Below are 9866 nucleotides of genomic sequence, written 5' to 3' on the forward strand. Positions count from 1 at the left end.
AACAAAGAATCTCTCTTGGGTTTTCCCTACCTTTGGGGTGTTCTCATTGTCCCAAGTAGTCACAAAAAAGGAATCCAGTACTAGGTACGTTATATAGAGGAACGTTAACACCAACCCAGTCAGAAAGGTGAACTGGTGGTCCAAATTTGAAACAACTGAGCTTAAGCTCTGCCATAGTTCAGGATGGCTGCTCAGTAAACAGAGAATGTTCTTCATGTCTGAAGACCAGGACTGCCTAAAGCACCTGAGAGCTGAGGGTGCCCAGGCTGCCATATATTCAGTCCCAGGCCTATATCACAGAGCACAGGAGAGTCTCAGAGGGTTTCTGAGGGTGGGGAGTGGACAAGAGGAGGAGGATGTGGCACAGCCCTTCCCTGCCACCAGCCCAGCAGATCCCTCTGCCCCTCCTGGGTGCTCTGGGTCCCTCTACCCTCCCCTGCCATCCTGTTTTCCAACTCCACCCTTTCTCCGTATCATACATTTGCCTCAGTGAAATTTTATGTTGGTTTCATCCATCATTCAGATATTACCTGAATCCACTCTTACTGTGGAGAGCCCTTGACTTGGACATAGAAAGTCTGAAATACTCCCTGGAATTTCTGCTTGTACCCAATATTTATATAATACTCTCAGGGTCACACGTATCCTCAGCTCCGTGTTCTCTACAGAATGCTTTTGGCTTGTACTAACCCAGATATAAAAGCTAAGGTTCTTTTACACTTATTTAGTTTTATGAATGTTGAATGGCAAATTTTTTGTTTTAAAGTCAGCCTTTACTGTTTCCGGTCAGAGTGGCTGCCTCAAATAACTAAAACTAATAATTCATTATTCAATATCCACAAAAGTATAAGAAGTAATAAAATAAACATATATAATTAAAACTTCAAGCGATCTTCATAGCCCTTATTTTCTGATTTTAGTGAAGCTTAAACTGTACGAAGACTTTTGAGACATACTGCGTGTACACACACACACACAGACACACACACGTCCATCTTTTGACAAATCAATCCAGTATTTGCAAATCCAGGAACCAATCATTTCCTCCTTTGATTTCAATCTTTCATTGATTATATTGTCCACACTTTTTCTACCCCTACCGAAAAGACAGATAGTCCCAGCCCTCTACATGAATTTCCTAACAGGTATATGACTCCCCCGAGCCAGGCCTAGGTCAAATACCAACTACCTGCCACACTTTAGTCATGCTCTTCTTTTCAGGTTGAAATAATGCCAATATCCCCCCACATCTTTTTCTACACCTTTTTTTTCTAAACTCTTTATCATGATGACAGCTGTCCTCTGAACTGTCTCCTCAGTTCTCATGTCTTTCTTAAACTGTGCAGCCCTTTATTTGACACCCATGGGCCACCGCTGTGACTTGATCTCTTTTGAAGGGGTACAACAGCCTTCAAGCCTGGCAGGATCTCCTCTCAATTATGCAGGAGCAGGTAACCTGCCTTGAGGACAAAATCTGCCAAGAGGTGACGCTGCCTCCTCTCTTTGATATGCACATCCTCAGTCAAGTTTTCGTATAATAAATATTTACTTCCGGAAACTAGCAGACACAACCATCTGTAGTGTGAGGGCTCTGCCCTTGACTCATAAGACAGTTTTAGCATCAAGTCCTACCATAGCTCAAGAGCTATAGGGGTAGGCAACTGCGGCCTTGAGGCCACATGTGGCCTGCTGGATCCTTGAGTGTGGCCCTTTGATTGAATCCAAATTTTACAGAACAGATCCTTTTAATAATGCAGAGGAGAGGTTTCCCTACCCCCACCATTTAAATTGCCAAGGGATCTCTGGAACAAATCAGATACTTGGGTCATAACTGCTCAGACACATCATGCTCCTTACCAAAGCATCCCGGAATGTCTACCACCCCCAGTTTTCTGATATGAATTAATGATTCTTTGAGAAGATGGTCAAAGAATAGGTTTTTTCTTTTAAAATGGAATTCCTTGGCTACATAGCCTTACAAGCATGTGTGTGCCTAGATTTAAAAACTATAAGAAGTTTCAATAAAAAGGCTTTTCCCCCAAAGCTGATAAAGTTCCTTTTCTTTACCTGGTAGAAGCTCCTTCAAAATTGAGGGGACAAAAGACTAAAGGTACAATTATTTTTGTACCACGAACAATAAACTCCGTTGACATTGAGTGGCAGAGCTCTCATCCTTTCCACACTAGCATCTGCTAGGAAAAATAAATTTGTTTGTCTAATTCATAAAGAATTTTATTTTCAGCAATCTCAGTGGATTTTTACAACCACTCTGTGAGGTAAGCAGAGCAGGTATTATTGTGCTCGTCTTATCAATGAATAAAACCACAGTTCAAAGAGGGTACATGACTTCTCTAGATCACACAGTGAGGAACAGAGCCATGAATAGTAAATCTCCTTCAGTGCTTCTATTTTAAACAATATTAATAAGTGATTTCTTAAAATAAGAAGTATGCCCTAGTCCTAAAATTGAAGCAGTTGTTTGGCTAAGAATACTCACTTTGTCCATTAAACACTGGCAAATGTGAGAAGTTAAAAAAAGCTATTTTAGGTACCCTATCACCTCTTAGCTAACTTTTCTTTTCCACTATCAGCACCAATATCTTTACAGGTTGTTTCTATCCCTCTCTAAAAATGTGGTTTTAAGAACTTATTACATATGACTCCCAGTGAGTTATAATGAATAGTAGGTTTAAAATGTCATCCCTCCCAGGAATACATTCCACACATTTTACACATATCTAACCGCTAAGCCTCATGAGGACTCTCAGCAGAGCATTTCAGGCAGCCATTGGGAGGTGGCAGAGGTGGCTTTGGGAGAGTGAGGACTTCTCACCACCACCCCATGATATCTCGCAATTGACCTACATCACCCCACAGAAATCTGGTCCCGAATTTCACACTGCACTTGGTTATATTGTCTCCAAGGAAGAATGTTTTCCAAAAGCTCCATTAGAGTAATATGCTACTATTTGAAGAGACTCAGTATAGACTGGTTATTAGCTTAGGATTCTCATATGTTCTCAGTTTCCAAGGAAGTTTCCTCAATGCTCACTCACTCACATCCTCACCACTGTCCCGGGGATAAGCCACATGGAGACAGCTGTTTCCAGGATCCCCAAAAGCCTGAAGAAGAACAGATTTTCAGACATAATCCTTTAAAACTGCATTAATACAGTAGCTGTAGAATGTCCTTCAGACAGTCACACAACGAGCATTTCTTGAACTCTGCTATGTAGTATTCCTAGTACTGAAGAAATATCAACAAAATAAGACATTGCCTCTGCTCTCAAGCAGGTCATAGCTCAGCAAGAGACCTGTAAACACTATAATAAAATGTGATACAAAAAGCTACAAAACACCTTAGAATAATACACAATGGGAAGACAGAGAAAAGAGCGATTCATTCTTCTGCTGGGAAGGAGGGGACAGTGGGCTGCGGGACACTTCAGAAAGATGCCAACTCTCTGAAGTTGGGCCTTGTGAGATATTGACAATTTCCTCCTCCTCCTCTTTCTCCTATTTTCTTCTTCTTTTTAACAGACTTTATTTTTAGAGCAGTTTTAGGCTCACAGCAAAAGTAAGTGGAAACTACGGCAACTTCCCATATACTCCCTCTCCCCACACGGGCACAGCCTCCCCCACTAGCAACATCCCAAACCAGAGTGGTGCATTTGTTATAACTGATGACCCCACATGGGCACATTATCACCCAAAGTCCAGAGTTTACATTAAGGTTCACTCTTGGTGTTGTACATTTTATGGGATTTGACAAATGCATCATGACACATATCCACTATTACAGTATCACCCAGGATAGTTTCTGTGCTCTGCTTTTTCATCCCTCTTCCCCGCTAAGCACTGACAGTCACTGATATTTTTAGTGTCTCCGTAGTCTTGCCTTTTTCAGAATGTCATACTGCTGGAATCATACAGTATGTAGCCTTTTCAGATTGGCTTCTTTCCCTTAATAATATGCATTTAGGTTTCCTCCATGTTTTTTCATGATCTAGTAGCTCATTTCTCTTGAGTGGTGAATAATATTCCGTTGTCTGGATACACTATAGTTTACTTACCTACTGAAGGACATCTTGGTTGCTTCTAATTTTGGCAATTATGAATGAAGTTGCTATAAATGTTTTTTTTTTAAAAAAAAAAACCTCTTTGTTGAGACATAATTCACTTACTATACAATTCACCCATTAAAAGTGTAAAAGTCAATGCCTTTTAGCTTAGGCACAGTGTTGTGCATCCATCACCACAATCAATTTTGGAATATTCCCATCACTCCAAAAGAAACCCTATTCCACTGAGCCTTCACCCTTCAATATTTGCATTCCCCTCAGCCCTATGTTACCCCTAATCTACTTTCTGTCTCTATAGATTTGTCAGTTCTGGACATGTGATAAAAATAGAATAATATAATATGTCACCTTTTGTGTCTGACTTCTTTCACTTATGTTTTCAAGGTTCATCTGTGTTGTAGCATGTATCAAAAGTCATGTTTTATGGACAAATTATATTACATTTTACAGATATATCACATTTTGTTTATCCATTGATTAGCTGTTGAACATTTGAGTCATTTCTACTTTTTGGCTATTATGAATAATGCTACTATTAACAATCTTACACACGTTTGTTTTGTGGACATGTTTTTATTTCTTGCTTATTCATTTTGCAATAACTTAAAGTCACACTTTGTCCAAGCTTGATGCTCTCTGAGATTTTTATAGTATACCATATTAGAATGCCTATGAAATGTGAGCTTTGGGGTCTAAAGGCATTTAGACCCCAAAACATTCCTCCAGCAACTAGGAATCTATTGAATAATGGGACAAGTAAAGAAGTCTGGAAATTTTGATGGAAGATCAGAAAGCACTATTTTAACATTAGCTAATTTGCGTTTCTAATGAAATTCTGACCTTACAAAATGAGCTTGTTTCTGAAAAGCTGATGTGAGAAGTCCACTGAAACCCAAAGGCAGTGCCTTCAGCTCAGCTTATAGGACAAAGCTACTCACCTCCCAAAGTTCATTGCACTTTTCCTCAGGATATCATTAAATTCCATACTGTGCTAGAGGTTAGGGAGAAAAGTATTTTGTTTCATTGTGGAACCAAAGTCTAGACAGATTCTGTGATAGTCAGTGGCACAATCATTGCTGACATTCACGAAATGCTATTCATTGCTAGAGGGGACAGCACAGAGGCACACTGAGGAACTGGCCACCTGGCAAACTTCACCCCCACATCACAGATGTGTCCACTCTAACCCTAGTACATGTATTTCCACAGTATTTGGAGCCCATCAAAATAGCCCAAAGATGTCAGTTAACAAATGTAGTACATCTTTTCCCCTTCACTAGGTCTTTATAGTTTCAAAGACCAAAAGAGTCTTTTAAGGGCTAGTAATGATTCTGTAATGGTGAAACTTCAAACATCATGAGAGATAAAATAACTTTATTGAACAAGGGAAGCAGGCTCTTCTGAAACTAACCCTGACTATTAGCTTCCCAAACACTTAAGAAATAGTTTTTGTGGATTAATAGTGGATAACTAGCTGTCCATCCACAATATACATTTCTTTCAATTTTCACACAAATTGCCTATCATTACCAGCTATCCAGTGGATTTGATTAACTAAGATTCTTTCCACATATGTGTACGTAAAGCCTCACTCTCAAGAATCTGAAATAAAACAAGTGGCACATACTTCTTGGTCCCCCATTGTATTTATCGTATAGTGCTAGGTATTCGGAATTCTAAGAAACACAGGACATGGTTCCTGTCCTGAAGAAGCTTGCATGGTCAAAGCAAAAATAAATAATAGAGCAAATTATCAGCTGGGTGTGGTGGCTCGCGCCTGTAATCCTAGCACTCTGGGAGGCTGAGGCGGGCGGATCATTTGAGCTCAGGAGTTCGAGACCAGCCTGAGCAAGAGCGAGACCCCATCTCTACGAAACAAATAGAAAGAAATTATCTGGACAACTAAAAATATACAGAAAAAACTAGCCAGACATAGTGGCGCATGCCTGTAGTCCCAGCTACTCGGGAGGCTGAGGCAGGAGGATTGTTTGAGCCCAGGAGTTTGAGGTTGCAGTGAGCTAGGCTGAACCCATGGCACTCTAGCCTGGGCAACAGAGTGAGACTCTGTCTCAAAAAAAAAAAAAAAAAAATAGAGCAAATTATCATTTGGCCAGTATAAATCCCCACAAAAATGTACTAACACGCCAAAATCACTCTACTTTCACTAGTGCCCACTGCATGTAAAGGCAAAGCTTCCTAAAATGGCCTGTGCGAATCTGTGTGCTCTGGGATCCAGCCTTTTCTCCAGCCATAGGTCCACTTGCTCTCTCTGCTCCAGACACACCGTCTGTCTTTCAGTCCCCTGTCTGACTATACTCCCTCCCACCCAGGACCTTGGAGCAGGCTCTTTCCCGAACCTGGAGGGCTCTTCACTCGCCTCTGTCCCTAGATGACTCCTTTTCATCAGCAGCACTCACCCCTCATAGACTTTCTCTGCCCCATACGCCTGTGCTTCTTGGCACTTTTCACAGTAGCACATCTTGTATTCCTTATAAAGTTATTTTATGAATGTGTTTCTTTTCAGTTTGAAGATAACACACCAAAAAAAAAAAAAAAGGAAAGAAAAGAAAAAAAATTAAAAAAAAAATCAAGAAATATGTTTCTCTCCACTTCTATGCTTAGCATATAATAGGGGTTCAATAGATATTTGTCTAAATGAATGCATTAACAAGTGAGTGAATAACTGGAGTTACATAAATAAATTAACCCACATCTTTTTATTTGATAGTGATCATTTAATAACATTATTAAAAGTCTAAAGTTCACTCTGTAAATATTTCTAAAATTCCTACTATATAATTCTCCAGGCATTGAAAGATAGAGGTGAAGACTCTGCTTGTACCCAAGCTTCCTACTGAGAGACAGACAGACAAGGAAACAAATAATTACAATATAACATGCATTCGAGATCAGAGAAATCTAGTGTTAGGAGACACAGGCAAGAATTAACTCTGCCTGCAGGAGCTCAAGAAAAATTCTAAGGGAGTGGTGTGTGAACTCTTGAAGAAGAAATAGAAGCGCAATGGGCAAAAGAGAGAGAAGGCATTCCATGCAGAAAATGGAAGAATTTGGAAGGCAATTTAAACAAAATTCAAAGTTCATCAAGACTCAGTACAATAACACAGGTGAACCAGACAAATTCATTTATTTTCTGGAAAAGAACAACAAACCAATGTTTAGGATGTCAAAAGACTCAAATATCACTGTCCAGCAGCCACCCAGAAACATTGTTTTCTGTTGCCAAAGCTTTTTGTTCAAGTCACCATTCACTAGCTGAAGATTTTATATGCAGATACCAAAGAGTATAAACTTTAACTTGTATTTTTTTCATCAGTTTTTGGCTTGGAAGTTTCCTCTGTTGTCTTTGCTGAATCCTTTGCTTTACCTCCATTCTTGGGTGCTCTGGAACTGGAAGCAGTCTTCTTGCTCTTATTCTTTGCTTGTTCTGTGAGGTTTCTGTAGTTGAGGGACAGCTGTCAAAATCTCCTGAGAGGGCATCAGTGCCCTCCTGAGAGGGCATTTGTCACCTGCAGGTTTCTTTGATTCCTTTGATTTCTTTGTAGGTGGCTTCACAGATTTGTCCTTCCCATCACCATCCAGGAGATGTCTGTATTCAGGTGGGATAGTGTCATCTCTGTCTTCAAGCTTGTCCCTATATTCAGCTTTAGCTTTTTCCTTTACTTTATCCTCCATTGGTTTGTTATCATCAGGATCAGGCTGCCTCTGTCCTAGACTGTCAGAGAGTTTATCCAAGGCATCGTCGAGTTCTTTGTCACTCTGTGAAGTGTCACGGGGTGGGGCTCCAGAGTGAGTGGTTGAAGCTGGGGTTTGGGAAACCACATCAGAGATGACAGCAGAAAGTTTAGCATCTTTGAATTCAAGAGATGAAGTGTCTGGGGGACCGGAGAAGTCCTCAGACAAAGCATTAAGAAGGAAGTCCTCATTCATGGGTGGAAGCTGTTCCTTGGGCTCTTTTGGCAGGAGTGGTTTTCCATCTTTATCCTTGACTTCTTCTAATCTATAATCAGGAGGACTTGTTTCTTCTTTTTCACCAAGTTTTTCACGGTCTTCTTCTTTGCCTTTATCCTTGACTTTATCTATCACAAGTTTTCCGTCTTCTGGATCTGCTGGCCTTTGCCCCAGGCTGCCAGCCAAGGCTTCTACAGCATCATCTGGCACCCTGCCCTTCGGGGTAGCAGCTGGCTTGGGTGGTGCTGACTGTAGACTACACATGGAGGTCCGAGGCACAGCCTCTGCCACAGGAGCTGGGGCAGCGGCCTTAGATTTTTTGTTTTTTCATCAGTTGGCTTAGATTGTTTCTTTTACATTTAGACCAGTCAAAATCTTCTGAAAGTTCATCAATGAGTTCTGATTCACTTAGGAGCTTGGATTTTTCTTCAGGCTCTGGCAACAGTGGTTTCCCATCTTTATCCATGGCTGGTTTTAATCTGTACTCCAGTGGGACTGTGTCGTCATCCTCACCACGCTTTTCTAGTTTTTCTTCATTAGCTTTTGCCTCATCGACTTCCTTAAGGGAGCTGAGGTCGAGCTCAGGTTCTGGTTTCCGGGTGCCCAGTGAAGCTGACAGAGCCTCAAGTGTTTGATCACTCATTGTATCCTCCTCCACCTTTCTTTTCTTCTCCTGGGGTGGAACAGCACTTCTGACTGTCCCTGCTGACTGAGCTTTTAAAACCTCTCCTGTAGATTTCTCTTTTTCAGTTTTCTTTCCATCTGCAGTAGGAGAACTACAGGTGAATCAGATGACAAGGCGTCTATGGCATCATCCGGCCCCATGGGTTTTGAAGAGTCTGGAGGAGGACCTGTGATCCCTTCTTTTTTTAGCCAAAAGTTCCCTATATTTTGGAGGAATTGTGACTTCTCTTTTACCCAATTCCTCTATGTAGGTGGAACTCATCAGATCTGAAACTTCTGGTCTGGTATATGTTGTCCTGTCTGCTTTAGGTCCTTCAGGTTCTCCTAAAGTGTCTGTTAAGTCGTCCAAAGCAGTATCCATGCCTGACTTTCCAGATGGTTTATGTGGTTTGGATTCAACTGGTGCAGCTGGAGTTAATGGTTTCTTTTCTTTCTTCTTGTCACCTGGTTTGCCAGATGTTGCAGCTACACCAGCAACAGAAATCATGTCTTGTCATTTGGTCTTTGATTCTGTTGATTTCTCTGATGGCTCTTGTTCACTTGCTCTGGAAATTGCTTTTTCTTTACGAGCATGTTTACTTCCTGTATCTGATGCATGCTTGGGTAAGCTTTTTTGCTCTGTGTGTGCTTTTGGCTTTCCTTCTTGGGATTTTTTTCTCATGAACCACAGGTGGCTTAGTTCATTGTGACTTCTTCTCAGGTTCTGTTTTTACAGCCTTGGTTTCTGTGGGATTCATACTGGAAGACTTACTGGTCGCACCTGAAGAAGCTGACACCTTGTTGAATTGTTCTGAGAATTGCTTTCTGCTTGTTTTAAGGATAAGTTGATGCATGTGAACCAACTATGACAGTGCTTGGAAGCTGATAAGTGCTGGGAAAATGCTGGTTATTGTTATCACCATCACACTCTCTTCCACCTCTGAGCCTTTCATCTTGTCATTCCCACTTCCCAGATCCTACGGATCTCCCAGCCAGGAGGCAATGGACCAAGCTCTTCACAGTTGATGTTGCTAAGATCCCTAGGGACTCTTGGATGGTGTCATGTGCTCACATCAGTCTGAGTATGTAAGAAACACACCTGAACTTGTTGCATTGTCCTCTGTTCATAGCCTTTTGGTAGGTCTGGAGGAG

General features: G+C 41.1%; 1 pseudogene across 1 annotated transcript; it reads right to left on the reverse strand.

Moving 5' to 3' along the window:
* Positions 1 to 7341: 7341 nt before the first annotated feature.
* On the reverse strand, positions 7342 to 9512 carry LOC123645839 (annotated as a pseudogene). The gene has a single exon (XR_006737722.1). The product of XR_006737722.1 is annotated as a calpastatin-like (transcript).
* Positions 9513 to 9866: the final 354 nt, after the last annotated feature.

Source organism: Lemur catta, chromosome 10 (assembly GCF_020740605.2).
Source record: "Lemur catta isolate mLemCat1 chromosome 10, mLemCat1.pri, whole genome shotgun sequence".
NCBI classification, from domain to species: Eukaryota; Metazoa; Chordata; class Mammalia; order Primates; family Lemuridae; genus Lemur; species Lemur catta.